Here is a 16,481-nt window from a genome sequence, read left to right as displayed (position 1 = left end):
GGGTCAACAACATGTGGATCCAACAGGGTATTTACTGATAGAGGGAAGGGTCAGCAACATATGGATCAACAGGAATAGTTGTTGCAACACAATACAACAAGGAATTGACTTTGTGTCAACAGTACTTCCTGTGGGAAGACGGCTGCGCTGGGAACGTGGTTCAGGGCTGCTGTTTTGAGTAGATACTGTAGATTACATGCAGGGTTGCTTCTGTATGATATCTCAAACACACACACACACACACACACACACACACACACACACACACACACACACACACACACACACACACACACACACACACACACACACACACACACACACACACACACACACACACACACACACACACACACACACACACACACACACACACACACACACACACACACACACACACACACACACACACAACAAATGATATGTTGTTGTCGTTTCTCTAAGCTTTTCAATGTCAAGAGAGACCACTAGTAATTTAAATTAATCAAAACGGCGCGTAACAAAAATAACTGTGGGTTTGACACACTCTTTGAAAAGAATAGCAATCAGAGGACGTAATGCATTTCTGCTGTATGTTTAAAGCTGTGACACTGGGCCACAGATGTACATGTGTTGACTTTCTATTGTGGAGAGATCTGTCTGGTGATAACCTATTACAAGACATCCCTCCCCCATCGCCCTGCAGACCACCGCACCTCCCAGGAACAATTCCATCACATGCTCAAATCCTACAGATGTAATATAGAAACAAATGATATCTGGAATTGAAAAGTCACAAGCTTATTTCATCTTGATAAAGCCCTGCCGAAAGGCTAAGTTGGGAGTAGAGCCTCTCCCAAAACGCTGTGATGTTATTATCACCGCTGACATCTACAGCACTTTGACTTCTACTGGGGGGGGGGTTCTCAAAGCAGGTATATTCTCACACGGACAAGATGTGACACGAACATGGCAAACTAACGGTGCACCTTGGAAGAGGTCAATGTGGTCCCAGTTCTCACCAGAAAGGGTTCCAGCAGATAATAATAATAATAACAATAAACAACGACAACAACAATAATAATAATAACAATAAACAACAACAATAATAATAATAATAAATAATACCAATAAACAACAACAATAATAATAAATAATAACAATAAACAACAACAACAATAATAATAAAAATAACAATAAACAACGACAATAATAATAATAAATAATAACAATAAACAACAACAACAATAATAATAAATAATAATAATAAACAACAACAACAATAATAATAATAAATAATAACAATAAACAACAACAACAATAATAATAAATAATAACAATAAACAACAACATCAATAATAATAAATAATAACAATAAACAACAACGATAATTATAATATTATGCAGTCTTAGAAAAAAGGTCCAAAAGGGTTCTTCACCTGTCCCCATAGTAGAACCCTTTTGATTCCATGTAGAACCCTGTGTATAAAGGGTTCTTCACCTGTCGCCATAGTAGAACCCTTTTGATTCCATGTAGAACCCTGTGTATAAAGGGTTCTTCACCTGTCGCCATAGTAGAACCCTTTTGATTCCATGTAGAACCCTGTGTATAAAGGGTTCTTCACCTGTCACCATAGTATAACCCTTTTGATTCCATGTAGAACCCTGTGTATAAAGGGTTCTTCACCTGTCGCCATAGTAGAACCCTTTTGATTCCATGTAGAACCCTGTGTATAAAGGGTTCTTCACCTGTCACCATAGTAGAACCCTTTTGATTCCATTTAGAACCCTGTGTATAAAGGGTTCTTCACCTGTCGCCATAGTAGAACCCTTTTGATTCCATGTAGAACCCTGTGTATAAAGGGTTCTTCACCTGTCACCATAGTAGAACCCTTTTGATTCCATGTAGAACCCTGTGTATAAAGGGTTCTTCACCTGTCACCATAGTATAACCCTTTTGATTCCATGTAGAACCCTGTGTATAAAGGGTTCTTCACCTGTCGCCATAGTAGAACCCTTTTGATTCCATGTAGAACCCTGTGTATAAAGGGTTCTTCACCTGTCACCATAGTAGAACCCTTTTGATTCCATTTAGAACCCTGTGTATAAAGGGTTCTTCACCTGTCGCCATAGTAGAACCCTTTTGATTCCATGTAGAACCCTGTGTATAAAGGGTTCTTCACCTGTCACCATAGTAGAACCCTTTTGATTCCATGTAGAACCCTGTGTATAAAGGGTTCTTCACCTGTCGCCATAGTAGAACCCTTTTGAATACCTGTAGAACCCTGTGTATAAAGGGTTCTTCACCTGTCACCATAGTAGAACCCTTTTGATTCCATGTAGAACCCTGTGTAGAAAGGGTTCTTCACCTGTCACGATAGCAGAACCCTTTTGATTCCAGATAGAACCATTTTTGATTCCATGTAGAACCCTGTGTAGAAAGGATTCTACCTGGAACCAAAAGGGGTTAATCAGAACCTTTTAAAAAGTGCTAAGTTTGTACCTAACAGTAAACAGGCTTCCTCTGATATACTGAATATGTCCATGTTGTCTGAAGACTGGTGTCACAGTCAGGCTGTACCAGTAATACCACAGAGTTGGGGACTAATCTAATCTACTGAAGAGTGGTGTCACAGTCAGGCTGTACCCGTAATACCACAGAGTTGGAGACTAATCTAATCTACTGAAGAGTGGTGTCACAGTCAGGCTGTACCCATAATACCACAGAGTTGGAGACTAATCTAATATACTGAAGAGTGGTGTCACAGTCAGGCTGTACCCATAATACCACAGAGTTGGAGACTAATCTAATCTACTGAAGAGTGGTGTCACAGTCAGGCTGTACCCATAATACCACAGAGTTGGAGACTAATCTAATCTACTGAAGAGTGGTGTCACAGTCAGGCTGTACCAGTAATACCACAGAGTTGGAGACTAATCTAATCTACTGAAGACTGGTGTCACAGTCAGGCTGTACCCGTAATACCACAGAGTTGGAGACTAATCTAATCTACTGAAGACTGGTGTCACAGTCAGGCTGTACCAGTAATACCACAGAGTTGGAGACTAATCTACTCTACTGAAGAGTGGTGTCACAGTCAGGCTGTACCAGTAATACCACAGAGTTGGAGACTAATCTAATCTACTGAAGAGTGGTGTCACAGTCAGGCTGTACCAGTAATACCACAGAGTTGGAGACTAATCTAATCTACTGAAGAGTGGTGTCACAGTCAGGCTGTACCAGTAATACCACAGAGTTGGAGACTAATCTAATCTACTGAAGAGTGGTGTCACAGTCAGGCTGTACCCGTAATACCACAGAGTTGGAGACTAATCTAATCTACTGAAGACTGGTGTCACAGTCAGGCTGTACCAGTAATACCACAGAGTTGGAGACTAATCTACTCTACTGAAGAGTGGTGTCACAGTCAGGCTGTACCAGTAATACCACAGAGTTGGAGACTAATCTAATCTACTGAAGAGTGGTGTCACAGTCAGGCTGTACCAGTAATACCACAGAGTTGGAGACTAATCTAATCTACTGAAGAGTGGTGTCACAGTCAGGCTGTACCAGTAATACCACAGAGTTGGAGACTAATCTACTCTACTGAAGAGTGGTGTCACAGTCAGGCTGTACCAGTAATACCACAGAGTTGGAGACTAATCTAATCTACTGAAGACTGGTGTCACAGTCAGGCTGTACCCGTAATACCACAGAGTTGGAGACTAATCTAATCTACTGAAGACTGGTGTCACAGTCAGGCTGTACCCGTAATACCACAGAGTTGGAGACTAATCTAATCTACTGAAGAGTGGTGTCACAGTCAGGCTGTACCCGTAATACCACAGAGTTGGGGACTAATCTAATCTACTGAAGAGTGGTGTCACAGTCAGGCTGTACCCATAATACCACAGAGTTGGAGACTAATCTAATCTACTGAAGAGTGGTGTCACAGTCAGGCTGTACCAGTAATACCACAGAGTTGGAGACTAATCTAATCTACTGAAGAGTGGTGTCACAGTCAGGCTGTACCCATAATACCACAGAGTTGGAGACTAATCTAATCTACTGAAGACTGGTGTCACAGTCAGGCTGTACCAGTAATACCACAGAGTTAGGGACTAATCTAATCTACTGAAGAGTGGTGTCACAGTCAGGCTGTACCCGTAATACCACAGAGTTAGGGACTAATCTAATCTACTGAAGAGTGGTGTCACAGTCAGGCTGTACCAGTAATACCACAGAGTTGGAGACTAATCTACTCTACTGAAGAGTGGTGTCACAGTCAGGCTGTACCAGTAATACCACAGAGTTGGAGACTAATCTACTCTACTGAAGAGTGGTGTCACAGTCAGGCTGTACCAGTAATACCACAGAGTTGGAGACTAATCTAATCTACTGAAGAGTGGTGTCACAGTCAGGCTGTACCAGTAATACCACAGAGTTGGAGACTAATCTAATCTACTGAAGAGTGGTGTCACAGTCAGGCTGTACCCATAATACCACAGAGTTGGAGACTAATCTAATCTACTGAAGACTGGTGTCACAGTCAGGCTGTACCAGTAATACCACAGAGTTAGGGACTAATCTAATCTACTGAAGAGTGGTGTCACAGTCAGGCTGTACCCGTAATACCACAGAGTTAGGGACTAATCTAATCTACTGAAGAGTGGTGTCACAGTCAGGCTGTACCAGTAATACCACAGAGTTGGAGACTAATCTACTCTACTGAAGAGTGGTGTCACAGTCAGGCTGTACCAGTAATACCACAGAGTTGGAGACTAATCTACTCTACTGAAGAGTGGTGTCACAGTCAGGCTGTACCAGTAATACCACAGAGTTGGAGACTAATCTAATCTACTGAAGAGTGGTGTCACAGTCAGGCTGTACCAGTAATACCACAGAGTTGGAGACTAATCTAATCTACTGAAGAGTGGTGTCACAGTCAGGCTGTACCCGTAATACCACAGAGTTGGAGACTAATCTAATCTACTGAAGAGTGGTGTCACAGTCAGGCTCTACCCATAATACCACAGAGTTGGAGACTAATCTACTCTACTGAAGAGTGGTGTCACAGTCAGGCTGTACGAGTAATACCACAGAGTTGGGGACTAATCTAATCTACTGAAGAGTGGTGTCACAGTCAGGCTGTACCAGTAATACCACAGAGTTGGAGACTAATCTAATATACTGAAGAGTGGTGTCACAGTCAGGCTGTACCTGTAATACCACAGAGTTGGAGACTAATCTACTCTACTGAAGAGTGGTGTCACAGTCAGGCTGTACCCGTAATACCACAGAGTTGGAGACTAATCTAATCTACTGAAGACTGGTGTCACAGTCAGGCTGTACCCGTAATACCACAGAGTTGGAGACTAATCTACTGAAGAGTGGTGTCACAGTCAGGCTGTACCAGTAATACCACAGAGTTGGAGACTAATCTAATCTACTGAAGAGTGGTGTCACAGTCAGGCTGTACCCATAATACCACAGAGTTGGAGACTAATCTAATCTACTGAAGAGTGGTGTCACAGTCAGGCTGTACCCATAATACCACAGAGTTGGAGACTAATCTACTGAAGAGTGGTGTCACAGTCAGGCTGTACCAGTAATACCACAGAGTTGGAGACTAATCTAATCTACTGAAGAGTGGTGTCACAGTCAGGCTGTACGAGTAATACCACAGAGTTGGAGACTAATCTACTCTACTGAAGAGTGGTGTCACAGTCAGGCTGTACCCGTAATACCACAGAGTTGGGGACTAATCTAATCTACTGAAGAGTGGTGTCACAGTCAGGCTGTACCAGTAATACCACAGAGTTGGAGACTAATCTAATCTACTGAAGACTGGTGTCACAGTCAGGCTGTACCTGTAATACCACAGAGTTGGAGACTAATCTACTCTACTGAAGAGTGGTGTCACAGTCAGGCTGTACCTGTAATACCACAGAGTTGGAGACTAATCTACTCTACTGAAGAGTGGTGTCACAGTCAGGCTCTACCCGTAATACCACAGAGTTGAAGACTAATCTAATCTACTGAAGACTGGTGTCACAGTCAGGCTGTACCCGTAATACCACAGAGTTGGAGACTAATCTAATCTACTGAAGAGTGGTGTCACAGTCAGGCTCTACCCATAATACCACAGAGTTGGAGACTAATCTACTCTACTGAAGAGTGGTGTCACAGTCAGTCTGTACCCGTAATACCACAGAGTTGGAGACTAATCTACTGAAGAGTGGTGTCACAGTCAGGCTGTACCCATAATACCACAGAGTTGGAGACTAATCTACTGATGAGTGGTGTCACAGTCAGGCTGTACCCATAATACCACAGAGTTGGAGACTAATCTACTGAAGAGTGGTGTCACAGTCAGGCTGTACCCATAATACCACAGAGTTGGAGACTAATCTACTGAAGAGTGGTGTCACAGTCAGGCTGTACCCATAATACCACAGAGTTGGAGACTAATCTACTGAAGAGTGGTGTCACAGTCAGGCTGTACCCATAATACCACAGAGTTGGAGACTAATCTACTGAAGAGTGGTGTCACAGTCAGGCTCTACCCATAATACCACAGAGTTGGAGACTAATCTAATCTACTGAAGACTGGTGTCACAGTCAGGCTGTACCCGTAATACCACAGAGTTGGAGACTAATCTACTCTACTGAAGAGTGGTGTCACAGTCAGGCTGTACCAGTAATACCACAGAGTTGGGGACTAATCTAATCTACTTGAAGACTGGTGTCACAGTCAGGCTGTACCCGTAATACCACAGAGTTGGAGACTAATCTACTCTACTGAAGAGTGGTGTCACAGTCAGGCTGTACCCGTAATACCACAGAGTTGGAGACTAATCTAATCTACTGAAGAGTGGTGTCACAGTCAGGCTGTACCAGTAATACCACAGAGTTGGAGACTAATCTAATCTACTGAAGAGTGGTGTCACAGTCAGGCTGTACCCGTAATACCACAGAGTTGGAGACTAATCTAATCTACTGAAGAGTGGTGTCACAGTCAGGCTGTACCCATAATACCACAGAGTTGGAGACTAATCTACTGAAGAGTGGTGTCACAGTCAGGCTGTACCCGTAATACCACAGAGTTGGAGACTAATCTACTGAAGAGTGGTGTCACAGTCAGGCTGTACCCGTAATACCACAGAGTTGGAGACTAATCTACTGAAGAGTGGTGTCACAGTCAGGCTGTACCCATAATACCACAGAGTTGGGGACTAATCTAATCTACTTGAAGACTGGTGTCACAGTCAGGCTGTACCCGTAATACCACAGAGGGGTATTTATAAACTTAATGATCTCTCAGTGTCCATAATGTCTGACTATAAATATGAAAAGGAGTTCCTGGTTCCAGTAGGAACTGGTTTTCTAGAGGTGAATACACAACCAGCTGATGCTACAGCAGCTATAGAGGCCTGGAGGCTGGAGTGAACCCAACCTGGGGTGAACCCATCCTGAGATGAACCCATCCTGGGGTGAACCCATCCTGGGGTGAACCCATCCTGAGATGAACCCATCCTGGGGTGAACCCATCCTGGAGTGAACCCATCCTGAGGTGAACCCATCCTGGGGTGAACCCATCCTGGGGTGAACACCTCCTGAGGTGAACCCATCCTGGGGTGAACCCATCCTGAGATGAACCCATCCTGGGGTGAACCCAACCTGGGGTGAACCCATCCTGAGGTGAACCCATCCTGAGATGAACCCATCCTGGAGTGAACCCATCCTGGGGTGAACCCAACCTGGGGTGAACCCATCCTGAGGTGAACCCATCCTGAGATGAACCCATCCTGGAGTGAACCCATCCTGGGGTGAACCCATCCTGGAGTGAACCCAACCTGGAGTGAACCCATCCTGAGGTGAACCCATCCTGGAGTGAACCCAACCTGGAGTGAACCCATCCTGAGGTGAACCCAACCTGAGGTGAACCCATCCTGGGGTGAACCCATCCTGAGGTGAACCCATCCTGAGGTGAACCCAACCTGAGGTGAACCCATCCTGGGGTGAACCCATCCTGAGGTGAACCCATCCTGAGGTGAACCCAACCTGAGGTGAACCCAACCTGAGGTGAAGGGGTGAACCCAACCTGAGGTGAACCCATCTTGGGGTGAACCCATCCTGGGGTGAACCCAACCTGAGGTGAACCCATCTTGAGGTGAACCCAACCTGAGGTGAACCCATCCTGGGGTGAACCCATCCTGGGGTGAACCCATCCTGAGGTGAACCCATCCTGGGGTGAACCCATCCTGGGGTGAACCCATCCTGGGGTGAACCCATCCTGGGGTGAACCCAACCTGGGGTGAAGGGGTGAACCCAACCTGGGGTGAACCCAACCTGAGGTGAACCCATCCTGAGGTGAACTCATCCTGGGGTGAACTCAACCTCACTGAGCCATTCTGACACACAGACTCCACTGAGCCATTCTGACACACAGAATCCACTGAGCCATTCTAACACACAGACTCCACTGAGCCATTCTGACACACAGACTCCACTGAGCCATTCTAACACACAGACCCCACTGAGCCATTCTGACACACAGACTCCACTGAGCCATTCTGACACACAGACTCCACTGAGCCATTCTGACACACAGACTCCACTGAGCCATTCTAACACACAGACTCCACTGAGCCATTCTGACACACAGACTCCACTGAGCCATTCTAACACACAGACTCCACTGAGCCATTCTGACACACAGACTCCACTGAGCCATTCTAACACACAGACTCCACTGAGCCATTCTGACACACAGACTCCACTGAGCCATTCTAACACACAGACTCCACTGAGCCATTCTGACACACAGACTCCACTGAGCCATTCTGACACACAGACTCCACTGAGCCATTCTGACACACAGACTCCACTGAGCCATTCTGACACACAGACTCCACTGAGCCATTCTAACACACAGACTCCACTGAGCCATTCTGACACACAGACTCCACTGAGCCATTCTGACACACAGACTCCACTGAGCCATTCTGACACACAGACTCCACTGAGCCATTCTGACACACAGACTCCACTGAGCCATTCTGACACACAGACTCCACTGAGCCATTCTGACACACAGACTCCACTGAGCCATTCTAACACACAGACTCCACTGAGCCATTCTGACACACAGACTCCACTGAGCCATTCTGACACACAGACTCCACTGAGCCATTCTGACACACAGACTCCACTGAGCCATTCTGACACACAGACTCCACTGAGCCATTCTGACACACAGACTCCACTGAGCCATTCTGACACACAGACTCCACTGAGCAATTCTGACACACAGACTCCACTGAGCCATTCTGACACACAGACTCCACTGAGCCATTCTGACACACAGACTCCACTGAGCCATTCTGACACACAGACTCCACTGAGCCATTCTGACACACAGACTCCACTGAGCCATTCTGACACACAGGATCCACTGAGCCATTCTGACACACAGACTCCACTGAGCCATTCTGACACACAGACTCCACTGAGCCATTCTGACACACAGACTCCACTGAGCCATTCTGACACACAGACTCCACTGAGCCATTCTGACACACAGACTCCACTGAGCCAAGATGAGCATTTCTATTATCATACCAAATCAGTCACAGTTGATCTCTTTGTAAAAGCCAGTTGGAACCAGATCCTGTTCTACATCATCTGGGAGTGGGTCTTCTGCATTGTGATACCATGTGATACAACTAGGAAGAGCTGATGTCGTGTGGGGTTAGCAGATAGCTGAAGGCTCTCTGAACTGAGGTCTGGTCTGGAACAGACCTTCTGACCTGGGAGTATTCCCCCTGATGTCAGAGCAGAGAGGGCTGGGCTGAGAGGACAGGGAGGCTCCTGTCTCTCCACTCTCTTCCTTTAGGACCAGAGCAGAGAGGGCTGGGCTGAGAGGACAGGGAGGCTCCTGTCTCTCCACTCTCTTCCTTTAGGACCAGAGCAGAGAGGGCCGGGCTGAGAGGACAGGGAGGCTCCTGTCTCTCCACTCTCTTCCTTAAGGACCAGAGCAGAGAGGGCTGGGCTGAGAGGACAGGGAGGCTCCTGTCTCTCCACTCTCTTCCTTTAGGACCAGAGCAGAGAGGGCTGGGCTGAGAGGACAGGGAGGCTCCTGTCTCTCCACTCTCTTCCTTTAGGACCAGAGCAGAGAGGGCTGGGCTGAGAGGACAGGGAGGCTCCTGTCTCTCCACTCTCTTCCTTAAGGACCAGAGCAGAGAGGGCTGGGCTGAGAGGACAGGGAGGCTCCTGTCTCTCCACTCTCTTCCTTTAGGACCAGAGCAGAGAGGGCTGGGCTGAGAGGACTGGGAGGCTCCTGTCTCTCCACTCTCTTCCTTTAGGACCAGAGCAGACATCAATATTTAACAGCTCCATGATTGACATTTTAAAATCACCGGCTCTATGGTAATCAGAGGAGATGGGAATGAACGGAAGAGCTGTTTTGAATCTGCTTAGAAACTGTGATGATGAGGCTCCACAGAGTCAATTAAGGCTGAACGTTGAGGCCTGTTAAGCAGCAGGGCTGGATAACTATATTGGATAATCTGCACTCTGATATAAAACGCCTTATTCCATGGTGGACACAACTACTGCCAGAGAGAGAGCAGGCTACCCCTTACTCCTCCCGTCCTCCTCCTCTTCCTCTCTTCCTCTCCAACTCCTCTCCTCCTGTCCTCCTCCCTCCACACTCCTCTTCCTCTCTTCCTCCTCCCCTCCTCCTCTTCCTCTCCAACTCCTCTCCTCCTGTCCTCCTCCCTCCACACTCCTCTTCCTCTCTTCCTCCTCCACCCTCCTCTTCCTCTCTTCCTCCTCCTCCTCCTCCGCCCCTCCTCCTCCTCCACCTCCTCTCTTCCTCTCCAACTCCTCTCCTCCTCTCCTCCTCCCTCCACCCTCCTCTTCCTCCTCTTCCTCCTCCTCCTCCTCCTCCACCCCTTCTCCTCCTCCACCCCACGGTACAGAGTCAATGTGGAGGCTATATACAGGGGGTACCGGTACAGAGTCAATGTGGAGGCTATATACAGGGGGTACTGGTACAGAGTCAATGTGGAGGCTATATACAGGGTGTTACGGTACAGAGTCAATGTGGAGGCTATATACAGGGTGTTACGGTACAGAGTCAATGTGGAGGCTATATACAGGGTATTACGGTACAGAGTCAATGTGGAGGCTATATACAGGGTGTTACGGTACAGAGTCAATGTGGAGGCTATATACAGGGGGTACTGGTACAGAGTCAATGTGGAGGCTATATACAGGGTATTACGGTACAGAATCAATGTGGAGGCTATATACTGTTGGTATTATAGACTGGGACAGGGAGAGGTTGAAAATATCAGTGAAGACACTTGCTAGTTGGTCTGCGCATGCTCGCAGTACACGTCCCGGTAATCTGTCTGGCCCTGCGGCCTTGTGAATGTTGACCTATCTAAAGACCGGCTAAGGAGAGCGTGATCACACAGTCTTCCGGTACAGCTGGAGCTCTCATGCATGCTTCAGTGTTATTTGCCTCAAAGCGAGCAGAGGAGTAGTTTAGCTCGTCCGGTATTCTCGTATCACATGTTACATGTCCACATGTGTAATTACATGGGCTGTTTAAGAGACTGGGACTGAGATCAGAGACTTGTCAGGCTAGAGGATCATCATATAACTCTGGGGCCAGAACCCACACCCTTTTCCCAGAATAAATCATTGAGAGAAACTGGTATTTTATAAAACATTATTGATCTGAACAGCAGGGTGTGAAATGAAACTGTTAATCGATATGCAATGTCTTTTTTGACTGTCTAAATGTGTCTTCAAACGGCCTTCTCTGCTCTGCTTTCTGCATGACAAATAATCAACACTCAGGGAGTTTGTGTTTTTATTTTATTTAACCAGGCAATGAAAAATTATTATTTACAATGAGGCAACCTGGCGCTCTAACCACTAGGCTACCTGGCGCTCTAACCACTAGGCTACCTGGCGCTCTACTAGGCTACCTGGCGCTCTAACCACTAGGCTACCTGGCGCTCTAACCACTAGGCTACCTGGCGCTCTAACCACTAGGCTACCTGGCGCTCTAACCACTAGGCTACCTGGCGCTCTACTAGGCTACCTGGCGCTCTAACCACTAGGCTACCTGGCGCTCTAACCACTAGGCTACCTGGCGCTCTAACCACTAGGCTACCTGGCGCTCTAACCACTAGGCTACCTGGCGCTCTAACCACTAGGCTACCTGACGCTCTAACCACTAGGCTACCTGGCGCTCTAACCACTAGGCTACCTGGCGCTCTAACCACTAGGCTACCTGGACGCTCTAACCACTAGGCTACCTGGCGCTCTAACCACTAGGCTACCTGACGCTCTAACCACTAGGCTACCTGGCGCTCTAACCACTAGGCTACCTGGCGCTCTAACCACTAGGCTACCTGACGCTCTAACCACTAGGCTACCTGGCGCTCTACTAGGCTACCTGACGCTTTAACCACTAGGCTACCTGGCGCTCTAACCACTAGGCTACCTGGCGCTCTAACCACTAGGCTACCTGGCGCTTAACCACTAGGCTACCTGGCGCTCTAACCACTAGGCTACCTGGCGCTCTAACCACTAGGCTACCTGGCGCTCTAACCACTAGGCTACCTGACGCTCTAACCACTAGGCTACCTGGCGCTCTAACCACTAGGCTACCTGACGCTCTAACCACTAGGCTACCTGGCGCTCTAACCACTAGGCTACCTGGCGCTCTAACCACTAGGCTACCTGGCGCTCTAACCACTAGGCTACCTGACGCTCTAACCACTAGGCTACCTGGCGCTCTACTAGGCTACCTGGCGCTCTAACCACTAGGCTACCTGGCGCTCTAACCACTAGGCTACCTGGCGCTCTAACCACTAGGCTACCTGGCACTCTAACCACTAGGCTACCTGGCGCTCTAACCACTAGGCTACCTGGCGCTCTAACCACTAGGCTACCTGGCGCTCTAACCACTAGGCTACCTGGCGCTCTAACCACTAGGCTACCTGGCGCTCTAACCACTAGGCTACCTGGCGCTCTAACCACTAGGCTACCTGACGCTCTAACCACTAGGCTACCTGGCGCTCTAACCACTAGGCTACCTGGCGCTCTAACCACTAGGCTACCTGGCGCTCTAACCACTAGGCTACCTGACGCTCTAACCACTAGGCTACCTGGCGCTCTAACCACTAGGCTACCTGGCGCTCTAACCACTAGGCTACCTGGCGCCTAACCACTAGGCTACCTGGCGCTCTAACCACTAGGCTACCTGACGCTCTAACCACTAGGCTACCTGGCGCTCTAACCACTAGGCTACCTGGCGCTCTAACCACTAGGCTACCTGGCGCTCTACTAGGCTACCTGGCGCTCTAACCACTAGGCTACCTGACGCTCTAACCACTAGGCTACCTGGCGCTCTAACCACTAGGCTACCTGACGCTCTAACCACTAGGCTACCTGACGCTCTAACCACTAGGCTACCTGGCGCTCTACTAGGCTACCTGGCGCTCTAACCACTAGGCTACCTGACGCTCTAACCACTAGGCTACCTGACGCTCTAACCACTAGGCTACCTGACGCTCTAACCACTAGGCTACCTGACGCTCTAACCACTAGGCTACCTGGCGCTCTAACCACTAGGCTACCTGGCGCCTACTAGGCTACCTGGCGCTCTAACCACTAGGCTACCTGACGCTCTAACCACTAGGCTACCTGACGCTCTAACCACTAGGCTACCTGACGCTCTAACCACTAGGCTACCTGACGCTCTAACCACTAGGCTACCTGGCGCTCTAACCACTAGGCTACCTGGCGCTCTACTAGGCTACCTGGCGCTCTAACCACTAGGCTACCTGACGCTCTAACCACTAGGCTACCTGACGCTCTAACCACTAGGCTACCTGACGCTCTAACCACTAGGCTACCTGGCGCTCTACTAGGCTACCTGGCGCTCTAACCACTAGGCTACCTGGCGCTCTAACCACTAGGCTACCTGACGCTCTAACCACTAGGCTACCTGGCGCTCTACTAGGCTACCTGGCGCTCTAACCACTAGGCTACCTGGCGCTCTAACCACTAGGCTACCTGGCGCTCTAACCACTAGGCTACCTGACGCTTTAACCACTAGGCTACCTGGCGCTCTAACCACTAGGCTACCTGGCGCTCTAACCACTAGGCTACCTGGCGCTCTAACCACTAGGCTACCTGGCGCTCTAACCACTAGGCTACCTGGCGCTCTACTAGGCTACCTGGCGCTCTAACCACTAGGCTACCTGGCGCTCTAACCACTAGGCTACCTGGCTCTACTAGGCTACCTGGCGCTCTAACCACTAGGCTACCTGGCGCTCTAACCACTAGGCTACCTGGCGCTCTAACCACTAGGCTACCTGGCGCTCTAACCACTAGGCTACCTGGCGCTCTAACCACTAGGCTACCTGGCGCTCTAACCACTAGGCTACCTGGCGCTCTAACCACTAGGCTACCTGGCGCTCTACTAGGCTACCTGGCGCTCTAACCACTAGGCTACCTGGCACTCTAACCACTAGGCTACCTGGCGCTCTAACCACTAGGCTACCTGGCGCTCTACTAGGCTACCTGGCGCTCTAACCACTAGGCTACCTGGCGCTCTAACCACTAGGCTACCTGGCGCTCTAACCACTAGGCTACCTGGCGCTCTACTAGGCTACCTGGCGCTCTAACCACTAGGCTACCTGGCACTCTAACCACTAGGCTACCTGGCGCTCTAACCACTAGGCTACCTGGCGCTCTAACCACTAGGCTACCTGGCGCTCTACTAGGCTACCTGGCGCTCTAACCACTAGGCTACCTGGCGCTCTAACCACTAGGCTACCTGGCGCTCTACTAGGCTACCTGGCGCTCTAACCACTAGGCTACCTGGCGCTCTAACCACTAGGCTACCTGGCGCTCTAACCACTAGGCTACCTGGCGCTCTAACCACTAGGCTACCTGGCGCTCTAACCACTAGGCTACCTGGCACTCTAACCACTAGGCTACCTGACGCTCTAACCACTAGGCTACCTGGCGCTCTAACCACTAGGCTACCTGGCGCTCTAACCACTAGGCTACCTGGCGCTCTAACCACTAGGCTACCTGGCGCTCTAACCACTAGGCTACCTGACGCTCTAACCACTAGGCTACCTGGCGCTCTACTAGGCTACCTGGCGCTCTAACCACTAGGCTACCTGGCGCTCTAACCACTAGGCTACCTGGCGCTTTAACCACTAGGCTACCTGGCACTCTAACCACTAGGCTACCTGGCGCTCTAACCACTAGGCTACCTGACGCTTTAACCACTAGGCTACCTGGCGCTCTAACCACTAGGCTACCTGGTGCGCTAACCACTAGGCTACCTGACGCTCTAACCACTAGGCTACCTGGCGCTCTAACCACTAGGCTACCTGGCGCTCTAACCACTAGGCTACCTGGCGCTCTAACCACTAGGCTACCTGGCGCTCTAACCACTAGGCTACCTGGCGCTCTAACCACTAGGCTACCTGACGCTCTAACCACTAGGCTACCTGGCGCTCTACTAGGCTACCTGGCGCTCTAACCACTAGGCTACCTGGCACTCTAACCACTAGGCTACCTGGCGCTCTAACCACTAGGCTACCTGGCGCCCTAACCACTAGGCTACCTGGCGCTCTAACCACTAGGCTACCTGACGCTCTAACCACTAGGCTACCTGGCGCTCTAACCACTAGGCTACCTGGCGCTCTAACCACTAGGCTACCTGACGCTCTAACCACTAGGCTACCTGGCGCTCTACTAGGCTACCTGGCGCTCTAACCACCAGGCTACCTGGCGCTCTAACCACTAGGCTACCTGACGCTCTAACCACTAGGCTACCTGGCGCTCTAACCACTAGGCTACCTGACGCTCTAACCACTAGGCTACCTGGCGCTCTACTAGGCTACCTGGCGCTCTAACCACTAGGCTACCTGACGCTCTAACCACTAGGCTACCTGGCGCTCTACTAGGCTACCTGGCGCTCTAACCACTAGGCCACCTGGCGCTCTAACCACTAGGCTACCTGGCGCTCTAACCACTAGGCTACCTGGCGCTCTAACCACTAGGCTACCTGGCGCTCTAACCACTAGGCTACCTGGCGCTCTAACCACTAGGCTACCTGACGCTCTAACCACTAGACTACCTGGCTCTCTAACCACTAGGCTACCTGACGCTCTAACCACTAGGCTACCTGACGCTCTAACCACTAGGCTACCTGACGCTCTAACCACTAGGCTACCTGGCGCTCTAACCACTAGGCTACCTGGCGCTCTAACCACTAGGCTACCTGGCACTCTAACCACTAGGCTACCTGGCGCTCTACTAGGCTACCTGGCGCTCTAACCACTAGGCTACCTGACGCTCTAACCACTAGGCTACCTGGCGCTCTAACCACTAGGCTACCTGGCGCTCTAACCACTAGGCTACCTGGCGCTCTAACCACTAGGCTACCTGG

The 16,481-nt window shown here is 49.5% G+C and overlaps 1 long non-coding RNA gene across 3 annotated transcripts; it reads right to left on the bottom strand.

Annotated features, from left to right (window-relative positions):
* Nucleotides 1-13,427: 13,427 nt before the first annotated feature.
* Nucleotides 13,428-16,267, bottom strand: LOC127918244 (uncharacterized). 3 transcript variants are annotated; one of them, XR_008099541.1, is made up of 5 exons: nucleotides 16,194-16,267; nucleotides 13,852-13,923; nucleotides 13,688-13,783; nucleotides 13,525-13,620; nucleotides 13,428-13,480 (listed from the first exon to the last, which is right to left on the bottom strand). It is a non-coding gene; the product is annotated as an uncharacterized LOC127918244 (long non-coding RNA). The 3 variants fall into 3 exon arrangements; XR_008099542.1 differs by having other exon boundaries at nucleotides 16,218-16,257; XR_008099543.1 differs by lacking the exon at nucleotides 13,852-13,923.
* Nucleotides 16,268-16,481: the final 214 nt, after the last annotated feature.

The sequence above is a fragment of the Oncorhynchus keta genome, unplaced genomic scaffold (assembly GCF_023373465.1).
Source record: "Oncorhynchus keta strain PuntledgeMale-10-30-2019 unplaced genomic scaffold, Oket_V2 Un_contig_13835_pilon_pilon, whole genome shotgun sequence".
In the NCBI taxonomy this organism is placed as follows: domain Eukaryota; kingdom Metazoa; phylum Chordata; class Actinopteri; order Salmoniformes; family Salmonidae; genus Oncorhynchus; species Oncorhynchus keta.
The sequence above is the reverse complement of the archived record's forward strand: the minus strand, read 5'-3'. Positions and strand labels throughout refer to the sequence as shown.